This window comes from Elephas maximus, chromosome 3, assembly GCF_024166365.1.
Source record: "Elephas maximus indicus isolate mEleMax1 chromosome 3, mEleMax1 primary haplotype, whole genome shotgun sequence".
Lineage (NCBI taxonomy): Eukaryota > Metazoa > Chordata > Mammalia > Proboscidea > Elephantidae > Elephas > Elephas maximus.
Window position 1 is genome coordinate 200,312,319 of NC_064821.1, and position 18,067 is coordinate 200,330,385.

Sequence of the window (18,067 nt, forward strand, 5' to 3'; positions counted from 1 at the left end):
GAGCAAGCACTGAGCAGTCGGCGGCGTGAATTGGGGCAGAGCGACCAAAAGGGGACAGGGGACTGCATGGGCCGGGAATCGAACCCGGGCCTCCCGCGTGGCAGGCGAGAATTCTACCACTGAACCACCCATGCGCTGCCGGCGTCCGGGCGGCTGGCTCCAGCCTGTGCCCCTGCCCTGTCTTCGCTGGCCCGCCGCTGGGCTCAGGACGCTGCTCACTACCTGGCCGGGGCGTCTGTCTCTCTGCTCCCCTAGAGCTAGGCAGGCGGCGGCGGCCAGCCTGGGGCCGGCGGCCTGGTGCGGGTGGGCGGGACGGGCGGGCAAGGGAAGGGGTCTGGGCGACCGACGTGGAAGAGAGGCAGGTGCCAGGCGTGTCGAGGGTCCTGGACGGAGGCGGAGGGAGAGAGGTAGTCCCTGCCCATCCCGTGGCTGGGAGGAAGCCTAGAGCCCGAAGGAGCCTGGTCGGCCAGCGCCAATCCCAGCCAGGCCAGGTGGCCTGTGGCGCGCAGAGGTGCTCACAGCTGTCCCGGCGGCGACCCCCGGCATGCACCCCCAGGACCCCCTTGGGCGGCCAGTTTTCTCGCCCGTGCTTGGGGGTGTGGGCACAGGAAGTCCGGGAGCAAGGGAGCGGGACGCCTGCATCCTCCTGTGGCGGCTGCCTGCCAGCGGCGGGACGTCGGACAAAGTGGCCACAGCGGTCTGAGCCTGCCTTCCGCCCTCCGTCCTCCGGCCAGCCTCACTCCTTAGGATGCTGTGCTGGAGGGGGTGGGTTGTGGAGCGGGAGCCGGCCGACCCATCGAAAGAGCTCTTCGGCAGCAGAGAGGTCGTTGGCGCGGTGGGTCTGCTCCCAGGCAGCGGCTACCCGCGTGGAACTGGGATGTGGCACGCCCGAGGTGGACCGGGCCCTGTGCCCGGCTCTGGCTTCTCCTCGCCAGCCGGTGGTGGGGCTGAAAATGCAGCGGCATGGCCGGTGTGGGGAGGCAAGGTCCCCAAACTCAACAAGCGCGGAGACCACGGGCTGAAGAGAGGGCGCAGCGGGTGTTAGTGGGAAGGGGATTCGGGGCGGGAGAGAGGAATGGGCAGGAGGCTGGTGTGGAAAGGGCGGGATGATGGCCAAGGTTTTGGGTGGTGTGGTGCTGCTTGCAGCAGCGCAGGGCAAAAGCGAGTTGCTGCCGTTCAGCGGGCAGAAGGTGGAGGACCACCGGGGAGGGCTTTCCGCACGGGCCAGATGGAGCCCACAGACACACGCAGGCAAACGGGGCTAAAGACCAGGGGCGGATTAACCAGGAAGGCCGGTGAGCAGCGGCTTGCGTTGAGCCAGGGTCGCGCGCACGGGCGGGCTCCACTGTATTGGCTCCCTACTCTGTGGTGAGCGGTTTCAAGTGGGCTTCACCACATCCTTGCTGTGGTGGGAGAGCGGTGAGATCGTGAGCTGCAGATTGGTGGGAAGCCTAACAATTGGACCCGTGCCTACCTTGCTTGTTGGGTAATCGGGGCCTGACAAAGACAGAGAGAGAGGGAGAGGGAGAGGTGAAAGACAGAGGGAAGAGGGAAAGGGCGAGGGCAGAGAGAGGACAGGGGTAAGAGAGAGGAGGTAGCTGTGATGGGAAGTCGAGAAACCGCGCGGATGCGGGGGCAGGCAGGTAGGAGGGGTGCGTTTCATGGTGGGCAGTTGGGCTGGGGCTGGCCGGAAAGGCAGTTACCAGAGGGGTTCAAGGCGCTGGAGCATCCTAGCTGTCAGGGATGTGCCTGACAAGTTAGGGTGTCGGAGCGGGGTGGGGCCACGGGCTGGAGGCTGGAGAGGCAGAAGGATTGCACGGCCCGAGCGTGGACAGTCGCCCAGTAAAGGGCAGAGACGCGTGTGGTGAAGGCTGGGGACAGTAGGTGGCTGTTGCCAAAAGGTTGTCTTGTCAGGAGTGGGATTCGAACCCACGCCTCCAGGGGAGACTGCGACCTGAACGCAGCGCCTTAGACCGCTCGGCCATCCTGACGGCGGCTGTGGGCGCGTCGCCGCTGGCCCGGCTGCGACGCCGCGCCAACGCCGGTGCCCTGGGCCGGTCGGCGCGCCTCCTGGACGGCCTTGCGGCTGCGCGACCGACGGACGGACGGACGGACGGACGGACGGACGGACGGCGCGCGCGAAGGCTCGGAGCCGAGCGCCACCAAGGCCGGCCGACCCGGCGAGGTGCCCGGCCAACTCCCCCACGCACCGTCCCCCGGGCCCCGCCAGCCGCTGCCCCGGCCTCCGTCCTCACGTCAGCTCTCGCGCCCACCAATGCCTCCTCCTCCTCGCAGACGTTTTCTGCCCGCTCGATCCCCTTTCTTTCTCCCGGCGCTTTCGCCGCCGTGGAGGGAAGCGGCCGCCGCGCACGCGGAGCTTCGGTATCCCCCGGGCCCGGCCCGGGTGCCAGGCTGCGTGGACGGCGAGGATGGAGGTGGGCGGGGCGCGCTCTGTCGCCGAGCATGCAGCGAGCAGGGGGCAGGAAGAGGCGTCGGCGTCGGCGTCGGAGTCGGCGTGGTGTGCAGCGGCGGCGGCGGGAGAGCGTTCTGCACCCCGGACGGCCACCGCCGTCCTCGTTAGTATAGTGGTGAGTATCCCCGCCTGTCACGCGGGAGACCGGGGTTCGATTCCCCGACGGGGAGGCAGACGCCCTTTTTGGCCTCTGCCGCCACGCACCCGGCGCCCGCTCTCAGACCCAGTGGCCGGCGCAATGCCCTGCCCTGCCCTGCCCCGCCCTGCCCTGCCCTCCGCGCTCCACCTGGGCCCTTGGCGTCATCCTCTGCGGGGCACAGCCCACCCTCCGCCCACCTTCCCTTCCAATCCTCCTGGCCAAGGCGCCTGGTCGCCCGCCAGCCACAGCAGCCTTCTCGGGTCCCGGCAGCGCTTGAGGAGCGGCCCGTCCCCAGCGGATGGGTGTCTTCCGCCCCCCGGCTCAGGGTCGCCGACCGCCGCCCAGCGACTCCGGCTCCCAGGTGCCAGGTGGAGAGCGGCCTGTCGGAGATGTGCACCGTCTCGGTGCCGGCTGTGGCCTAGCCGAGCGTCGCCGAGCGGCCGCGACGTGGCGGAGAATGGAAGGGGCTTGGCGAGCCGGAGGTGTGGAGCAGGCGTGCCCCGGGGGCAGGCCGCAGCCGGGAGCTCAGGGCCGGGGGTGGGGGGCCGCGCGCCCTGGAGCGCCCCGCTGCGGGCGGGAGGCCGGAGGAAGCGAGCGGGAGAGCGCCCCCCAGCGGCGGGGCGGAGGAGGGCGGGGCGGGGGCGTGTGGAGAGCGGCGGGGCTCGGCTGGCGCCGGGCGGCGGCCGGTGGTGCTGTGAGGGCCCGGAGCCGCGGACGGGTGAGCCAGGCGTCGAGAAGGGTCTGCGCCCGGCGGCGGGCGGCGGCGGCGGCGGCAGCACGCTGGTGCGAGTTCCGCGCGGCATCTTGGGCTCGTCTGGGCCGTGCGGCGTTGGTGGTATAGTGGTGAGCATAGCTGCCTTCCAAGCAGTTGACCCGGGTTCGATTCCCGGCCAACGCAGTGGGCTGACTTTTTGCCAGAGGCCCAGCCCAGGGCCGTCTTGCCAGGTATGGCTGACGGAGTCGGCACTTGGCTCGGTGTGTATGTGTGGGAGAAGGAAGGAGGCGCCCAGCGTTTTGGGGGTGCTGCGAGCAAGAGAAAAGGGCGCGGAGTGCGAGGGGAGGCCGGGCCGGGCGACTGGAGGCCGGAGCAAGGTCCACGGCTGGGGCCGAGGGGTGCGGAGGCGCTGAGTGCAGGTGGCGCAGGCAGGACGGGTGGCCCGACGCTCCCTGGTGGTCTAGTGGTTAGGATTCGGCGCTCTCACCGCCGCGGCCCGGGTTCGATTCCCGGTCAGGGAAGCCGTTCTTCTTCCTCTCTGCCCACAAACAACTTGCCGCGCACCTCCCTCCACACCTGCCTTTTAGCCAACGCTTGCAGGCCCAGCACACCGCCTGGCCCGCTGCCGCCACCAATGCCATCCGATCCTTTTCGACCCGCTCGCCCACCACAGGCCTACTTGCTCGTCCGCCCTGGCGCTGGCGCTGGCGCAGGCGCTCGCGTTCTCTGGCATCTGTCAGCCCCAAAGCCCACAGGCCAGGACAGCCTCTGGCCGGCGGTGGCCAGGAGCGGAGCCCGCGTCCTCGCTGCTGCCAGCGCGCGCCCTGGCGCGTGCTTGCATTTGGCTCAGCTACCAGGCCAGACCTGGGCTGGGGGAGCCAAGCTTGTGAAGGCCCAGACCCTGAGCAGGGCGACGGCGGCCGGGAGACAGAAGAACGTGAAAGGGGAATCTGGGAATGCCCGGCCAGCTGGGGGGTCCGGGTGGGGTCGGAGGGGGGGATGAGAGTAAGGGGGAGAGAGGAATGTGAGACCGGGGGCCGTCGGGGAAATGGACATGCCCAACGGCTGAGGGGCGGTGGCAGCAGGTAGCCTTCCCCGACTCTCTAACACGACGGTATTAGCAAGGCGCCAACAGATCTCAGCGTGGACAGAAATTGACGGAGAACACCCCTACTCCCGCCCCCCGGATTGTACGACCCATGCATTTTATCCCACTCCTGCCTTACCACATATCTATCCCGGTGTCCATCCCTCCTTCCACCCCGAGCGTCCCTCTTGTTAACTCATCGATGATGCCGCGCCTGGTAGATGGCAGACGGCAGTCATCCGCGTCTTGCAAGGCCTGCGGACAGAGAGGGTCTAATATTTGCTTCAAGACTCTTTTTCTTAGAAATCAAGTTTGCACGCAAGGAAACGCACAAGCCTCACGCCAGACAGTCGTTCCTTGGGTATCTTCGTGGTTCTCTTCCCACTCACCTCCCCTTCCCTCTCTCTCTGTCTTTAATTGTGGTGAAAGTATACTTAAGACAGAATATACCATTTTCACCATTTCTGAGTGCAGAATTCAGTGGCTTTAAGGACGTTCGCCGTCTTTTCTAACCGCCACGAATATCCATTTCCACTTTTTTTTTTTTTTTTTTTTTTAGTCATTCCCAAACCAACCCTGTCCCCACATAATGAGGGCCTCCTGTTTCCCCTTCCCGGCTACCCCGGGAAACGTCTATTCTCCTTTGTTGGTCTGGGAAGTTACCTGTTATACAGACGCGACGAAAGTAAAATCATACAACGTTTGTTGTTTTGGGTCTGGTTTACTTGACTCGGCGAATGTCTTCAAGGTTCATGCCTGTTGCGGCATGAGCATAACTTCATCCCTTGGGGTGGCCGTTCACGGGATTTGAAGAAAGAGATGGCTTTTGAAAAGGGCGATGGGGTGGATTCTGACTCCTGGCGACCCCATGTGTCTGAGAGTAGAACTGCACTCCGCGGGCTTCTCAGCGGCTTGGAATGTCAGGGCAGTAGAAGGCCAGGCATGGAAAGGCATAGCCTTGTGAGCAGGAACCCGTGTGATCATAGAGAAGCTTACTGTCACCCCAGGCACTTCCTTCCTGTCCCTGTTTTGTGAGTTGTGGATAGATGACCGCAGTGGAGGAAGCTGGCTGGTTGTTCGGGTGGCACGACACAAAGGACAGGGAAAGGTGAGGGAAACCCAAAAGAGGGGACAGACGTGTCCTGAGTGCTGGCAGGTGGGAGAAGGAGTCCAGATGTCAGAGTGTCCAAGCCGCCCTAGGGCAGGAGGGCGCGTAGCGAGTGCGGCCGCCCAGTCAGGTGCCGGCGCTGCAGAGGCTTGGGGGCTTCGGAGCATTATGCCAGGCCAGTGTGGAGATGAGGGTGGGGACATGGGAGGGGCGGGAGCGACCCTGGGGATGCCGGGGGTGGCCAGCCCGGTGGATGTGCGTCATCAGGGCAAGGCAAGGTGTTCGTGTGATAGAGGTCTGTGGTGGCGGGTCAGGCGGAGGCTGGAAGGACCACTAGATGGCTAGCTGGGGGGCGGGGGTGGGGGGAGTGTTGGGAGGGTGGGCTTAGGTCCCACCCAGATCCAAGGGCACGTCATGAGACTGGACCCGGCCAGACAAGGTTGCCCGCGGTGCTGTGCCTGAAGTCACTCAACCTAAAGAGTGGGAGGTTGATTGGGGGCAAGGGTGCTGTCGAGAGAGAGCCAGCGTGAGACAGGGACCGGGAGACAGAGAGGGAGACAGAGATAGAGACAGAGACGGACAGACAGAAGAGGGCGCGAGAAACAGACAGACACACAGAGAGACACGCAGAGAGAGATTAGAAGAGAAGGGAAGAGAGAAAAACGTCTGGAAAAGGCCGTGAGGTCTTAGGGCGCGCGACTGGCCCAGAGGCTTAAACGTCCCTTTGTCAGGACACGGGAGTGCGTTAGGTGCGCGTTTGGGGCACCGTGGGGTGCGGTGGGGTGGGACGGGGGACTCAGTGGAGATTGAAAGAGGCCCGAGCAACAGAGGCCTCCAGTGACCTTTGGCCAAAAGTTTGGATCGTGGTAAGGGGGAGGCGGGCAAGGAAGGGGCGTGTTTACCACTGTGTTGTGGAGGAGTGGGCTAAAGTGACTGCACTGACAGGACTTTCATTTTCTCGTGCGCGATGATGACCAGGACACGGTAGGGGAGCGTAATGCGTTGCTTTTCCGAGTATGGATCCGGCCGTGCGACTTCCTTGGTAATGGTCCAGCAAGGATGGTGTCATTTTGGGAGCGTGGCCAGGAAGGGTGGTGAGATGGGAAGAGGCATGTTGCACGGTGGTCCTCTGTGAAGTGAAACGTGTGGCTAAGGTTTCGTCAGGGTGATGAAGAGAAAAGGGTGGCTGCCCGGGAGAAGTGTTGGGGTAGAGGCCACTGGAGGTCGGCGCCGGAGCGCGGTGTGCTTTCGGCCCCAGGGTGTGGGAGAGGCGCAGGGCACTGGCACACTGCTGGGCCGCAGGTGGGAGCGGAGCCCCAGGGCTCTGGGAGAGTTGCCCCGAGTGTAGTAGGAGAGCCAGAGCAGAGCAGAGCAAGCACTGAGCAGTCGGCGGCGTGAATTGGGGCAGAGCGACCAAAAGGGGACAGGGGACTGCATGGGCCGGGAATCGAACCCGGGCCTCCCGCGTGGCAGGCGAGAATTCTACCACTGAACCACCCATGCGCTGCCGGCGTCCGGGCGGCTGGCTCCAGCCTGTGCCCCTGCCCTGTCTTCGCTGGCCCGCCGCTGGGCTCAGGACGCTGCTCACTACCTGGCCGGGGCGTCTGTCTCTCTGCTCCCCTAGAGCTAGGCAGGCGGCGGCGGCCAGCCTGGGGCCGGCGGCCTGGTGCGGGTGGGCGGGACGGGCGGGCAAGGGAAGGGGTCTGGGCGACCGACGTGGAAGAGAGGCAGGTGCCAGGCGTGTCGAGGGTCCTGGACGGAGGCGGAGGGAGAGAGGTAGTCCCTGCCCATCCCGTGGCTGGGAGGAAGCCTAGAGCCCGAAGGAGCCTGGTCGGCCAGCGCCAATCCCAGCCAGGCCAGGTGGCCTGTGGCGCGCAGAGGTGCTCACAGCTGTCCCGGCGGCGACCCCCGGCATGCACCCCCAGGACCCCCTTGGGCGGCCAGTTTTCTCGCCCGTGCTTGGGGGTGTGGGCACAGGAAGTCCGGGAGCAAGGGAGCGGGACGCCTGCATCCTCCTGTGGCGGCTGCCTGCCAGCGGCGGGACGTCGGACAAAGTGGCCACAGCGGTCTGAGCCTGCCTTCCGCCCTCCGTCCTCCGGCCAGCCTCACTCCTTAGGATGCTGTGCTGGAGGGGGTGGGTTGTGGAGCGGGAGCCGGCCGACCCATCGAAAGAGCTCTTCGGCAGCAGAGAGGTCGTTGGCGCGGTGGGTCTGCTCCCAGGCAGCGGCTACCCGCGTGGAACTGGGATGTGGCACGCCCGAGGTGGACCGGGCCCTGTGCCCGGCTCTGGCTTCTCCTCGCCAGCCGGTGGTGGGGCTGAAAATGCAGCGGCATGGCCGGTGTGGGGAGGCAAGGTCCCCAAACTCAACAAGCGCGGAGACCACGGGCTGAAGAGAGGGCGCAGCGGGTGTTAGTGGGAAGGGGATTCGGGGCGGGAGAGAGGAATGGGCAGGAGGCTGGTGTGGAAAGGGCGGGATGATGGCCAAGGTTTTGGGTGGTGTGGTGCTGCTTGCAGCAGCGCAGGGCAAAAGCGAGTTGCTGCCGTTCAGCGGGCAGAAGGTGGAGGACCACCGGGGAGGGCTTTCCGCACGGGCCAGATGGAGCCCACAGACACACGCAGGCAAACGGGGCTAAAGACCAGGGGCGGATTAACCAGGAAGGCCGGTGAGCAGCGGCTTGCGTTGAGCCAGGGTCGCGCGCACGGGCGGGCTCCACTGTATTGGCTCCCTACTCTGTGGTGAGCGGTTTCAAGTGGGCTTCACCACATCCTTGCTGTGGTGGGAGAGCGGTGAGATCGTGAGCTGCAGATTGGTGGGAAGCCTAACAATTGGACCCGTGCCTACCTTGCTTGTTGGGTAATCGGGGCCTGACAAAGACAGAGAGAGAGGGAGAGGGAGAGGTGAAAGACAGAGGGAAGAGGGAAAGGGCGAGGGCAGAGAGAGGACAGGGGTAAGAGAGAGGAGGTAGCTGTGATGGGAAGTCGAGAAACCGCGCGGATGCGGGGGCAGGCAGGTAGGAGGGGTGCGTTTCATGGTGGGCAGTTGGGCTGGGGCTGGCCGGAAAGGCAGTTACCAGAGGGGTTCAAGGCGCTGGAGCATCCTAGCTGTCAGGGATGTGCCTGACAAGTTAGGGTGTCGGAGCGGGGTGGGGCCACGGGCTGGAGGCTGGAGAGGCAGAAGGATTGCACGGCCCGAGCGTGGACAGTCGCCCAGTAAAGGGCAGAGACGCGTGTGGTGAAGGCTGGGGACAGTAGGTGGCTGTTGCCAAAAGGTTGTCTTGTCAGGAGTGGGATTCGAACCCACGCCTCCAGGGGAGACTGCGACCTGAACGCAGCGCCTTAGACCGCTCGGCCATCCTGACGGCGGCTGTGGGCGCGTCGCCGCTGGCCCGGCTGCGACGCCGCGCCAACGCCGGTGCCCTGGGCCGGTCGGCGCGCCTCCTGGACGGCCTTGCGGCTGCGCGACCGACGGACGGACGGACGGACGGACGGACGGACGGACGGCGCGCGCGAAGGCTCGGAGCCGAGCGCCACCAAGGCCGGCCGACCCGGCGAGGTGCCCGGCCAACTCCCCCACGCACCGTCCCCCGGGCCCCGCCAGCCGCTGCCCCGGCCTCCGTCCTCACGTCAGCTCTCGCGCCCACCAATGCCTCCTCCTCCTCGCAGACGTTTTCTGCCCGCTCGATCCCCTTTCTTTCTCCCGGCGCTTTCGCCGCCGTGGAGGGAAGCGGCCGCCGCGCACGCGGAGCTTCGGTATCCCCCGGGCCCGGCCCGGGTGCCAGGCTGCGTGGACGGCGAGGATGGAGGTGGGCGGGGCGCGCTCTGTCGCCGAGCATGCAGCGAGCAGGGGGCAGGAAGAGGCGTCGGCGTCGGCGTCGGAGTCGGCGTGGTGTGCAGCGGCGGCGGCGGGAGAGCGTTCTGCACCCCGGACGGCCACCGCCGTCCTCGTTAGTATAGTGGTGAGTATCCCCGCCTGTCACGCGGGAGACCGGGGTTCGATTCCCCGACGGGGAGGCAGACGCCCTTTTTGGCCTCTGCCGCCACGCACCCGGCGCCCGCTCTCAGACCCAGTGGCCGGCGCAATGCCCTGCCCTGCCCTGCCCCGCCCTGCCCTGCCCTCCGCGCTCCACCTGGGCCCTTGGCGTCATCCTCTGCGGGGCACAGCCCACCCTCCGCCCACCTTCCCTTCCAATCCTCCTGGCCAAGGCGCCTGGTCGCCCGCCAGCCACAGCAGCCTTCTCGGGTCCCGGCAGCGCTTGAGGAGCGGCCCGTCCCCAGCGGATGGGTGTCTTCCGCCCCCCGGCTCAGGGTCGCCGACCGCCGCCCAGCGACTCCGGCTCCCAGGTGCCAGGTGGAGAGCGGCCTGTCGGAGATGTGCACCGTCTCGGTGCCGGCTGTGGCCTAGCCGAGCGTCGCCGAGCGGCCGCGACGTGGCGGAGAATGGAAGGGGCTTGGCGAGCCGGAGGTGTGGAGCAGGCGTGCCCCGGGGGCAGGCCGCAGCCGGGAGCTCAGGGCCGGGGGTGGGGGGCCGCGCGCCCTGGAGCGCCCCGCTGCGGGCGGGAGGCCGGAGGAAGCGAGCGGGAGAGCGCCCCCCAGCGGCGGGGCGGAGGAGGGCGGGGCGGGGGCGTGTGGAGAGCGGCGGGGCTCGGCTGGCGCCGGGCGGCGGCCGGTGGTGCTGTGAGGGCCCGGAGCCGCGGACGGGTGAGCCAGGCGTCGAGAAGGGTCTGCGCCCGGCGGCGGGCGGCGGCGGCGGCGGCAGCACGCTGGTGCGAGTTCCGCGCGGCATCTTGGGCTCGTCTGGGCCGTGCGGCGTTGGTGGTATAGTGGTGAGCATAGCTGCCTTCCAAGCAGTTGACCCGGGTTCGATTCCCGGCCAACGCAGTGGGCTGACTTTTTGCCAGAGGCCCAGCCCAGGGCCGTCTTGCCAGGTATGGCTGACGGAGTCGGCACTTGGCTCGGTGTGTATGTGTGGGAGAAGGAAGGAGGCGCCCAGCGTTTTGGGGGTGCTGCGAGCAAGAGAAAAGGGCGCGGAGTGCGAGGGGAGGCCGGGCCGGGCGACTGGAGGCCGGAGCAAGGTCCACGGCTGGGGCCGAGGGGTGCGGAGGCGCTGAGTGCAGGTGGCGCAGGCAGGACGGGTGGCCCGACGCTCCCTGGTGGTCTAGTGGTTAGGATTCGGCGCTCTCACCGCCGCGGCCCGGGTTCGATTCCCGGTCAGGGAAGCCGTTCTTCTTCCTCTCTGCCCACAAACAACTTGCCGCGCACCTCCCTCCACACCTGCCTTTTAGCCAACGCTTGCAGGCCCAGCACACCGCCTGGCCCGCTGCCGCCACCAATGCCATCCGATCCTTTTCGACCCGCTCGCCCACCACAGGCCTACTTGCTCGTCCGCCCTGGCGCTGGCGCTGGCGCAGGCGCTCGCGTTCTCTGGCATCTGTCAGCCCCAAAGCCCACAGGCCAGGACAGCCTCTGGCCGGCGGTGGCCAGGAGCGGAGCCCGCGTCCTCGCTGCTGCCAGCGCGCGCCCTGGCGCGTGCTTGCATTTGGCTCAGCTACCAGGCCAGACCTGGGCTGGGGGAGCCAAGCTTGTGAAGGCCCAGACCCTGAGCAGGGCGACGGCGGCCGGGAGACAGAAGAACGTGAAAGGGGAATCTGGGAATGCCCGGCCAGCTGGGGGGTCCGGGTGGGGTCGGAGGGGGGGATGAGAGTAAGGGGGAGAGAGGAATGTGAGACCGGGGGCCGTCGGGGAAATGGACATGCCCAACGGCTGAGGGGCGGTGGCAGCAGGTAGCCTTCCCCGACTCTCTAACACGACGGTATTAGCAAGGCGCCAACAGATCTCAGCGTGGACAGAAATTGACGGAGAACACCCCTACTCCCGCCCCCCGGATTGTACGACCCATGCATTTTATCCCACTCCTGCCTTACCACATATCTATCCCGGTGTCCCTCCCTCCTTCCACCCCGAGCGTCCCTCTTGTTAACTCATTGATGATGCCGCGCCTGGTAGATGGCAGACGGCAGTCATCCGCGTCTTGCAAGGCCTGCGGACAGAGAGGGTCTAATATTTGCTTCAAGACTCTTTTTCTTAGAAATCAAGTTTGCACGCAAGGAAACGCACAAGCCTCACGCCAGACAGTCGTTCCTTGGGTATCTTCGTGGTTCTCTTCCCACTCACCTCCCCTTCCCTCTCTCTCTGTCTTTAATTGTGGTGAAAGTATACTTAAGACAGAATATACCATTTTCACCATTTCTGAGTGCAGAATTCAGTGGCTTTAAGGACGTTCGCCGTCTTTTCTAACCGCCACGAATATCCATTTCCACTTTTTTTTTTTTTTAGTCATTCCCAAACCAACCCTGTCCCCACATAATGAGGGCCTCCTGTTTCCCCTTCCCGGCTACCCCGGGAAACGTCTATTCTCCTTTGTTGGTCTGGGAAGTTACCTGTTATACAGACGCGACGAAAGTAAAATCATACAACGTTTGTTGTTTTGGGTCTGGTTTACTTGACTCGGCGAATGTCTTCAAGGTTCATGCCTGTTGCGGCATGAGCATAACTTCATCCCTTGGGGTGGCCGTTCACGGGATTTGAAGAAAGAGATGGCTTTTGAAAAGGGCGATGGGGTGGATTCTGACTCCTGGCGACCCCATGTGTCTGAGAGTAGAACTGCACTCCGCGGGCTTCTCAGCGGCTTGGAATGTCAGGGCAGTAGAAGGCCAGGCATGGAAAGGCATAGCCTTGTGAGCAGGAACCCGTGTGATCATAGAGAAGCTTACTGTCACCCCAGGCACTTCCTTCCTGTCCCTGTTTTGTGAGTTGTGGATAGATGACCGCAGTGGAGGAAGCTGGCTGGTTGTTCGGGTGGCACGACACAAAGGACAGGGAAAGGTGAGGGAAACCCAAAAGAGGGGACAGACGTGTCCTGAGTGCTGGCAGGTGGGAGAAGGAGTCCAGATGTCAGAGTGTCCAAGCCGCCCTAGGGCAGGAGGGCGCGTAGCGAGTGCGGCCGCCCAGTCAGGTGCCGGCGCTGCAGAGGCTTGGGGGCTTCGGAGCATTATGCCAGGCCAGTGTGGAGATGAGGGTGGGGACATGGGAGGGGCGGGAGCGACCCTGGGGATGCCGGGGGTGGCCAGCCCGGTGGATGTGCGTCATCAGGGCAAGGCAAGGTGTTCGTGTGATAGAGGTCTGTGGTGGCGGGTCAGGCGGAGGCTGGAAGGACCACTAGATGGCTAGCTGGGGGGCGGGGGGGGGGAGTGTTGGGAGGGTGGGCTTAGGTCCCACCCAGATCCAAGGGCACGTCATGAGACTGGACCCGGCCAGACAAGGTTGCCCGCGGTGCTGTGCCTGAAGTCACTCAACCTAAAGAGTGGGAGGTTGATTGGGGGCAAGGGTGCTGTCGAGAGAGAGCCAGCGTGAGACAGGGACCGGGAGACAGAGAGGGAGACAGAGATAGAGACAGAGACGGACAGACAGAAGAGGGCGCGAGAAACAGACAGACACACAGAGAGACACGCAGAGAGAGATTAGAAGAGAAGGGAAGAGAGAAAAACGTCTGGAAAAGGCCGTGAGGTCTTAGGGCGCGCGACTGGCCCAGAGGCTTAAACGTCCCTTTGTCAGGACACGGGAGTGCGTTAGGTGCGCGTTTGGGGCACCGTGGGGTGCGGTGGGGTGGGACGGGGGACTCAGTGGAGATTGAAAGAGGCCCGAGCAACAGAGGCCTCCAGTGACCTTTGGCCAAAAGTTTGGATCGTGGTAAGGGGGAGGCGGGCAAGGAAGGGGCGTGTTTACCACTGTGTTGTGGAGGAGTGGGCTAAAGTGACTGCACTGACAGGACTTTCATTTTCTCGTGCGCGATGATGACCAGGACACGGTAGGGGAGCGTAATGCGTTGCTTTTCCGAGTATGGATCCGGCCGTGCGACTTCCTTGGTAATGGTCCAGCAAGGATGGTGTCATTTTGGGAGCGTGGCCAGGAAGGGTGGTGAGATGGGAAGAGGCATGTTGCACGGTGGTCCTCTGTGAAGTGAAACGTGTGGCTAAGGTTTCGTCAGGGTGATGAAGAGAAAAGGGTGGCTGCCCGGGAGAAGTGTTGGGGTAGAGGCCACTGGAGGTCGGCGCCGGAGCGCGGTGTGCTTTCGGCCCCAGGGTGTGGGAGAGGCGCAGGGCACTGGCACACTGCTGGGCCGCAGGTGGGAGCGGAGCCCCAGGGCTCTGGGAGAGTTGCCCCGAGTGTAGTAGGAGAGCCAGAGCAGAGCAGAGCAAGCACTGAGCAGTCGGCGGCGTGAATTGGGGCAGAGCGACCAAAAGGGGACAGGGGACTGCATGGGCCGGGAATCGAACCCGGGCCTCCCGCGTGGCAGGCGAGAATTCTACCACTGAACCACCCATGCGCTGCCGGCGTCCGGGCGGCTGGCTCCAGCCTGTGCCCCTGCCCTGTCTTCGCTGGCCCGCCGCTGGGCTCAGGACGCTGCTCACTACCTGGCCGGGGCGTCTGTCTCTCTGCTCCCCTAGAGCTAGGCAGGCGGCGGCGGCCAGCCTGGGGCCGGCGGCCTGGTGCGGGTGGGCGGGACGGGCGGGCAAGGGAAGGGGTCTGGGCGACCGACGTGGAAGAGAGGCAGGTGCCAGGCGTGTCGAGGGTCCTGGACGGAGGCGGAGGGAGAGAGGTAGTCCCTGCCCATCCCGTGGCTGGGAGGAAGCCTAGAGCCCGAAGGAGCCTGGTCGGCCAGCGCCAATCCCAGCCAGGCCAGGTGGCCTGTGGCGCGCAGAGGTGCTCACAGCTGTCCCGGCGGCGACCCCCGGCATGCACCCCCAGGACCCCCTTGGGCGGCCAGTTTTCTCGCCCGTGCTTGGGGGTGTGGGCACAGGAAGTCCGGGAGCAAGGGAGCGGGACGCCTGCATCCTCCTGTGGCGGCTGCCTGCCAGCGGCGGGACGTCGGACAAAGTGGCCACAGCGGTCTGAGCCTGCCTTCCGCCCTCCGTCCTCCGGCCAGCCGCACTCCTTAGGATGCTGTGCTGGAGGGGGTGGGTTGTGGAGCGGGAGCCGGCCGACCCATCGAAAGAGCTCTTCGGCAGCAGAGAGGTCGTTGGCGCGGTGGGTCTGCTCCCAGGCAGCGGCTACCCGCGTGGAACTGGGATGTGGCACGCCCGAGGTGGACCGGGCCCTGTGCCCGGCTCTGGCTTCTCCTCGCCAGCCGGTGGTGGGGCTGAAAATGCAGCGGCATGGCCGGTGTGGGGAGGCAAGGTCCCCAAACTCAACAAGCGCGGAGACCACGGGCTGAAGAGAGGGCGCAGCGGGTGTTAGTGGGAAGGGGATTCGGGGCGGGAGAGAGGAATGGGCAGGAGGCTGGTGTGGAAAGGGCGGGATGATGGCCAAGGTTTTGGGTGGTGTGGTGCTGCTTGCAGCAGCGCAGGGCAAAAGCGAGTTGCTGCCGTTCAGCGGGCAGAAGGTGGAGGACCACCGGGGAGGGCTTTCCGCACGGGCCAGATGGAGCCCACAGACACACGCAGGCAAACGGGGCTAAAGACCAGGGGCGGATTAACCAGGAAGGCCGGTGAGCAGCGGCTTGCGTTGAGCCAGGGTCGCGCGCACGGGCGGGCTCCACTGTATTGGCTCCCTACTCTGTGGTGAGCGGTTTCAAGTGGGCTTCACCACATCCTTGCTGTGGTGGGAGAGCGGTGAGATCGTGAGCTGCAGATTGGTGGGAAGCCTAACAATTGGACCCGTGCCTACCTTGCTTGTTGGGTAATCGGGGCCTGACAAAGACAGAGAGAGAGGGAGAGGGAGAGGTGAAAGACAGAGGGAAGAGGGAAAGGGCGAGGGCAGAGAGAGGACAGGGGTAAGAGAGAGGAGGTAGCTGTGATGGGAAGTCGAGAAACCGCGCGGATGCGGGGGCAGGCAGGTAGGAGGGGTGCGTTTCATGGTGGGCAGTTGGGCTGGGGCTGGCCGGAAAGGCAGTTACCAGAGGGGTTCAAGGCGCTGGAGCATCCTAGCTGTCAGGGATGTGCCTGACAAGTTAGGGTGTCGGAGCGGGGTGGGGCCACGGGCTGGAGGCTGGAGAGGCAGAAGGATTGCACGGCCCGAGCGTGGACAGTCGCCCAGTAAAGGGCAGAGACGCGTGTGGTGAAGGCTGGGGACAGTAGGTGGCTGTTGCCAAAAGGTTGTCTTGTCAGGAGTGGGATTCGAACCCACGCCTCCAGGGGAGACTGCGACCTGAACGCAGCGCCTTAGACCGCTCGGCCATCCTGACGGCGGCTGTGGGCGCGTCGCCGCTGGCCCGGCTGCGACGCGGCGCCAACGCCGGTGCCCTGGGCCGGTCGGCGCGCCTCCTGGACGGCCTTGCGGCTGCGCGACCGACGGACGGACGGACGGACGGACGGACGGACGGACGGACGGACGGCGCGCGCGAAGGCTCGGAGCCGAGCGCCACCAAGGCCGGCCGACCCGGCGAGGTGCCCGGCCAACTCCCCCACGCACCGTCCCCCGGGCCCCGCCAGCCGCTGCCCCGGCCTCCGTCCTCACGTCAGCTCTCGCGCCCACCAATGCCTCCTCCTCCTCGCAGACGTTTTCTGCCCGCTCGATCCCCTTTCTTTCTCCCGGCGCTTTCGCCGCCGTGGAGGGAAGCGGCCGCCGCGCACGCGGAGCTTCGGTATCCCCCGGGCCCGGCCCGGGTGCCAGGCTGCGTGGACGGCGAGGATGGAGGTGGGCGGGGCGCGCTCTGTCGCCGAGCATGCAGCGAGCAGGGGGCAGGAAGAGGCGTCGGCGTCGGCGTCGGAGTCGGCGTGGTGTGCAGCGGCGGCGGCGGGAGAGCGTTCTGCACCCCGGACGGCCACCGCCGTCCTCGTTAGTATAGTGGTGAGTATCCCCGCCTGTCACGCGGGAGACCGGGGTTCGATTCCCCGACGGGGAGGCAGACGCCCTTTTTGGCCTCTGCCGCCACGCACCCGGCGCCCGCTCTCAGACCCAGTGGCCGGCGCAATGCCCTGCCCTGCCCTGCCCCGCCCTGCCCTGCCCTCCGCGCTCCACCTGGGCCCTTGGCGTCATCCTCTGCGGGGCACAGCCCACCCTCCGCCCACCTTCCCTTCCAATCCTCCTGGCCAAGGCGCCTGGTCGCCCGCCAGCCACAGCAGCCTTCTCGGGTCCCGGCAGCGCTTGAGGAGCGGCCCGTCCCCAGCGGATGGGTGTCTTCCGCCCCCCGGCTCAGGGTCGCCGACCGCCGCCCAGCGACTCCGGCTCCCAGGTGCCAGGTGGAGAGCGGCCTGTCGGAGATGTGCACCGTCTCGGTGCCGGCTGTGGCCTAGCCGAGCGTCGCCGAGCGGCCGCGACGTGGCGGAGAATGGAAGGGGCTTGGCGAGCCGGAGGTGTGGAGCAGGCGTGCCCCGGGGGCAGGCCGCAGCCGGGAGCTCAGGGCCGGGGGTGGGGGGCCGCGCGCCCTGGAGCGCCCCGCTGCGGGCGGGAGGCCGGAGGAAGCGAGCGGGAGAGCGCCCCCCAGCGGCGGGGCGGAGGAGGGCGGGGCGGGGGCGTGTGGAGAGCGGCGGGGCTCGGCTGGCGCCGGGCGGCGGCTGGTGGTGCTGTGAGGGCCCGGAGCCGCGGACGGGTGAGCCAGGCGTCGAGAAGGGTCTGCGCCCGGCGGCGGGCGGCGGCGGCGGCGGCAGCACGCTGGTGCGAGTTCCGCGCGGCATCTTGGGCTCGTCTGGGCCGTGCGGCGTTGGCGGTATAGTGGTGAGCATAGCTGCCTTCCAAGCAGTTGACCCGGGTTCGATTCCCGGCCAACGCAGTGGGCTGACTTTTTGCCAGAGGCCCAGCCCAGGGCCGTCTTGCCAGGTATGGCTGACGGAGTCGGCACTTGGCTCGGTGTGTATGTGTGGGAGAAGGAAGGAGGCGCCCAGCGTTTTGGGGGTGCTGCGAGCAAGAGAAAAGGGCGCGGAGTGCGAGGGGAGGCCGGGCCGGGCGACTGGAGGCCGGAGCAAGGTCCACGGCTGGGGCCGAGGGGTGCGGAGGCGCTGAGTGCAGGTGGCGCAGGCAGGACGGGTGGCCCGACGCTCCCTGGTGGTCTAGTGGTTAGGATTCGGCGCTCTCACCGCCGCGGCCCGGGTTCGATTCCCGGTCAGGGAAGCCGTTCTTCTTCCTCTCTGCCCACAAACAACTTGCCGCGCACCTCCCTCCACACCTGCCTTTTAGCCAACGCTTGCAGGCCCAGCACACCGCCTGGCCCGCTGCCGCCACCAATGCCATCCGATCCTTTTCGACCCGCTCGCCCACCACAGGCCTACTTGCTCGTCCGCCCTGGCGCTGGCGCTGGCGCAGGCGCTCGCGTTCTCTGGCATCTGTCAGCCCCAAAGCCCACAGGCCAGGACAGCCTCTGGCCGGCGGTGGCCAGGAGCGGAGCCCGCGTCCTCGCTGCTGCCAGCGCGCGCCCTGGCGCGTGCTTGCATTTGGCTCAGCTACCAGGCCAGACCTGGGCTGGGGGAGCCAAGCTTGTGAAGGCCCAGACCCTGAGCAGGGCGACGGCGGCCGGGAGACAGAAGAACGTGAAAGGGGAATCTGGGAATGC

At 66.3% G+C, this 18,067-nt stretch overlaps 15 non-coding genes across 15 annotated transcripts; 9 read left to right on the top strand and 6 right to left on the bottom strand.

Annotated features, from left to right (window-relative positions):
* Positions 1-63: 63 nt before the first annotated feature.
* TRNAG-GCC (transfer RNA glycine (anticodon GCC)) lies at positions 64-134 on the bottom strand. Its single transcript has one exon. It is a non-coding gene; the product is annotated as a tRNA-Gly (tRNA).
* A 1,774-nt stretch (positions 135-1,908) lies between these two features.
* TRNAL-CAG (transfer RNA leucine (anticodon CAG)) lies at positions 1,909-1,991 on the bottom strand. The gene has a single exon. It is a non-coding gene; the product is annotated as a tRNA-Leu (tRNA).
* A 580-nt stretch (positions 1,992-2,571) lies between these two features.
* On the top strand, positions 2,572-2,643 carry TRNAD-GUC (transfer RNA aspartic acid (anticodon GUC)). Its single transcript has one exon. It is a non-coding gene; the product is annotated as a tRNA-Asp (tRNA).
* A 795-nt stretch (positions 2,644-3,438) lies between these two features.
* Positions 3,439-3,510, top strand: TRNAG-UCC (transfer RNA glycine (anticodon UCC)). The gene has a single exon. It is a non-coding gene; the product is annotated as a tRNA-Gly (tRNA).
* A 266-nt stretch (positions 3,511-3,776) lies between these two features.
* On the top strand, positions 3,777-3,848 carry TRNAE-CUC (transfer RNA glutamic acid (anticodon CUC)). Its single transcript has one exon. It is a non-coding gene; the product is annotated as a tRNA-Glu (tRNA).
* A 3,106-nt stretch (positions 3,849-6,954) lies between these two features.
* On the bottom strand, positions 6,955-7,025 carry TRNAG-GCC (transfer RNA glycine (anticodon GCC)). The gene has a single exon. It is a non-coding gene; the product is annotated as a tRNA-Gly (tRNA).
* Positions 7,026-8,799: 1,774 nt separating this feature from the next.
* On the bottom strand, positions 8,800-8,882 carry TRNAL-CAG (transfer RNA leucine (anticodon CAG)). Its single transcript has one exon. It is a non-coding gene; the product is annotated as a tRNA-Leu (tRNA).
* Positions 8,883-9,462: 580 nt separating this feature from the next.
* On the top strand, positions 9,463-9,534 carry TRNAD-GUC (transfer RNA aspartic acid (anticodon GUC)). The gene has a single exon. It is a non-coding gene; the product is annotated as a tRNA-Asp (tRNA).
* A 795-nt stretch (positions 9,535-10,329) lies between these two features.
* Positions 10,330-10,401, top strand: TRNAG-UCC (transfer RNA glycine (anticodon UCC)). Its single transcript has one exon. It is a non-coding gene; the product is annotated as a tRNA-Gly (tRNA).
* A 266-nt stretch (positions 10,402-10,667) lies between these two features.
* Positions 10,668-10,739, top strand: TRNAE-CUC (transfer RNA glutamic acid (anticodon CUC)). The gene has a single exon. It is a non-coding gene; the product is annotated as a tRNA-Glu (tRNA).
* Positions 10,740-13,835: 3,096 nt separating this feature from the next.
* TRNAG-GCC (transfer RNA glycine (anticodon GCC)) lies at positions 13,836-13,906 on the bottom strand. Its single transcript has one exon. It is a non-coding gene; the product is annotated as a tRNA-Gly (tRNA).
* A 1,774-nt stretch (positions 13,907-15,680) lies between these two features.
* On the bottom strand, positions 15,681-15,763 carry TRNAL-CAG (transfer RNA leucine (anticodon CAG)). The gene has a single exon. It is a non-coding gene; the product is annotated as a tRNA-Leu (tRNA).
* A 588-nt stretch (positions 15,764-16,351) lies between these two features.
* On the top strand, positions 16,352-16,423 carry TRNAD-GUC (transfer RNA aspartic acid (anticodon GUC)). The gene has a single exon. It is a non-coding gene; the product is annotated as a tRNA-Asp (tRNA).
* A 795-nt stretch (positions 16,424-17,218) lies between these two features.
* On the top strand, positions 17,219-17,290 carry TRNAG-UCC (transfer RNA glycine (anticodon UCC)). The gene has a single exon. It is a non-coding gene; the product is annotated as a tRNA-Gly (tRNA).
* Positions 17,291-17,556: 266 nt separating this feature from the next.
* On the top strand, positions 17,557-17,628 carry TRNAE-CUC (transfer RNA glutamic acid (anticodon CUC)). The gene has a single exon. It is a non-coding gene; the product is annotated as a tRNA-Glu (tRNA).
* Positions 17,629-18,067: the final 439 nt, after the last annotated feature.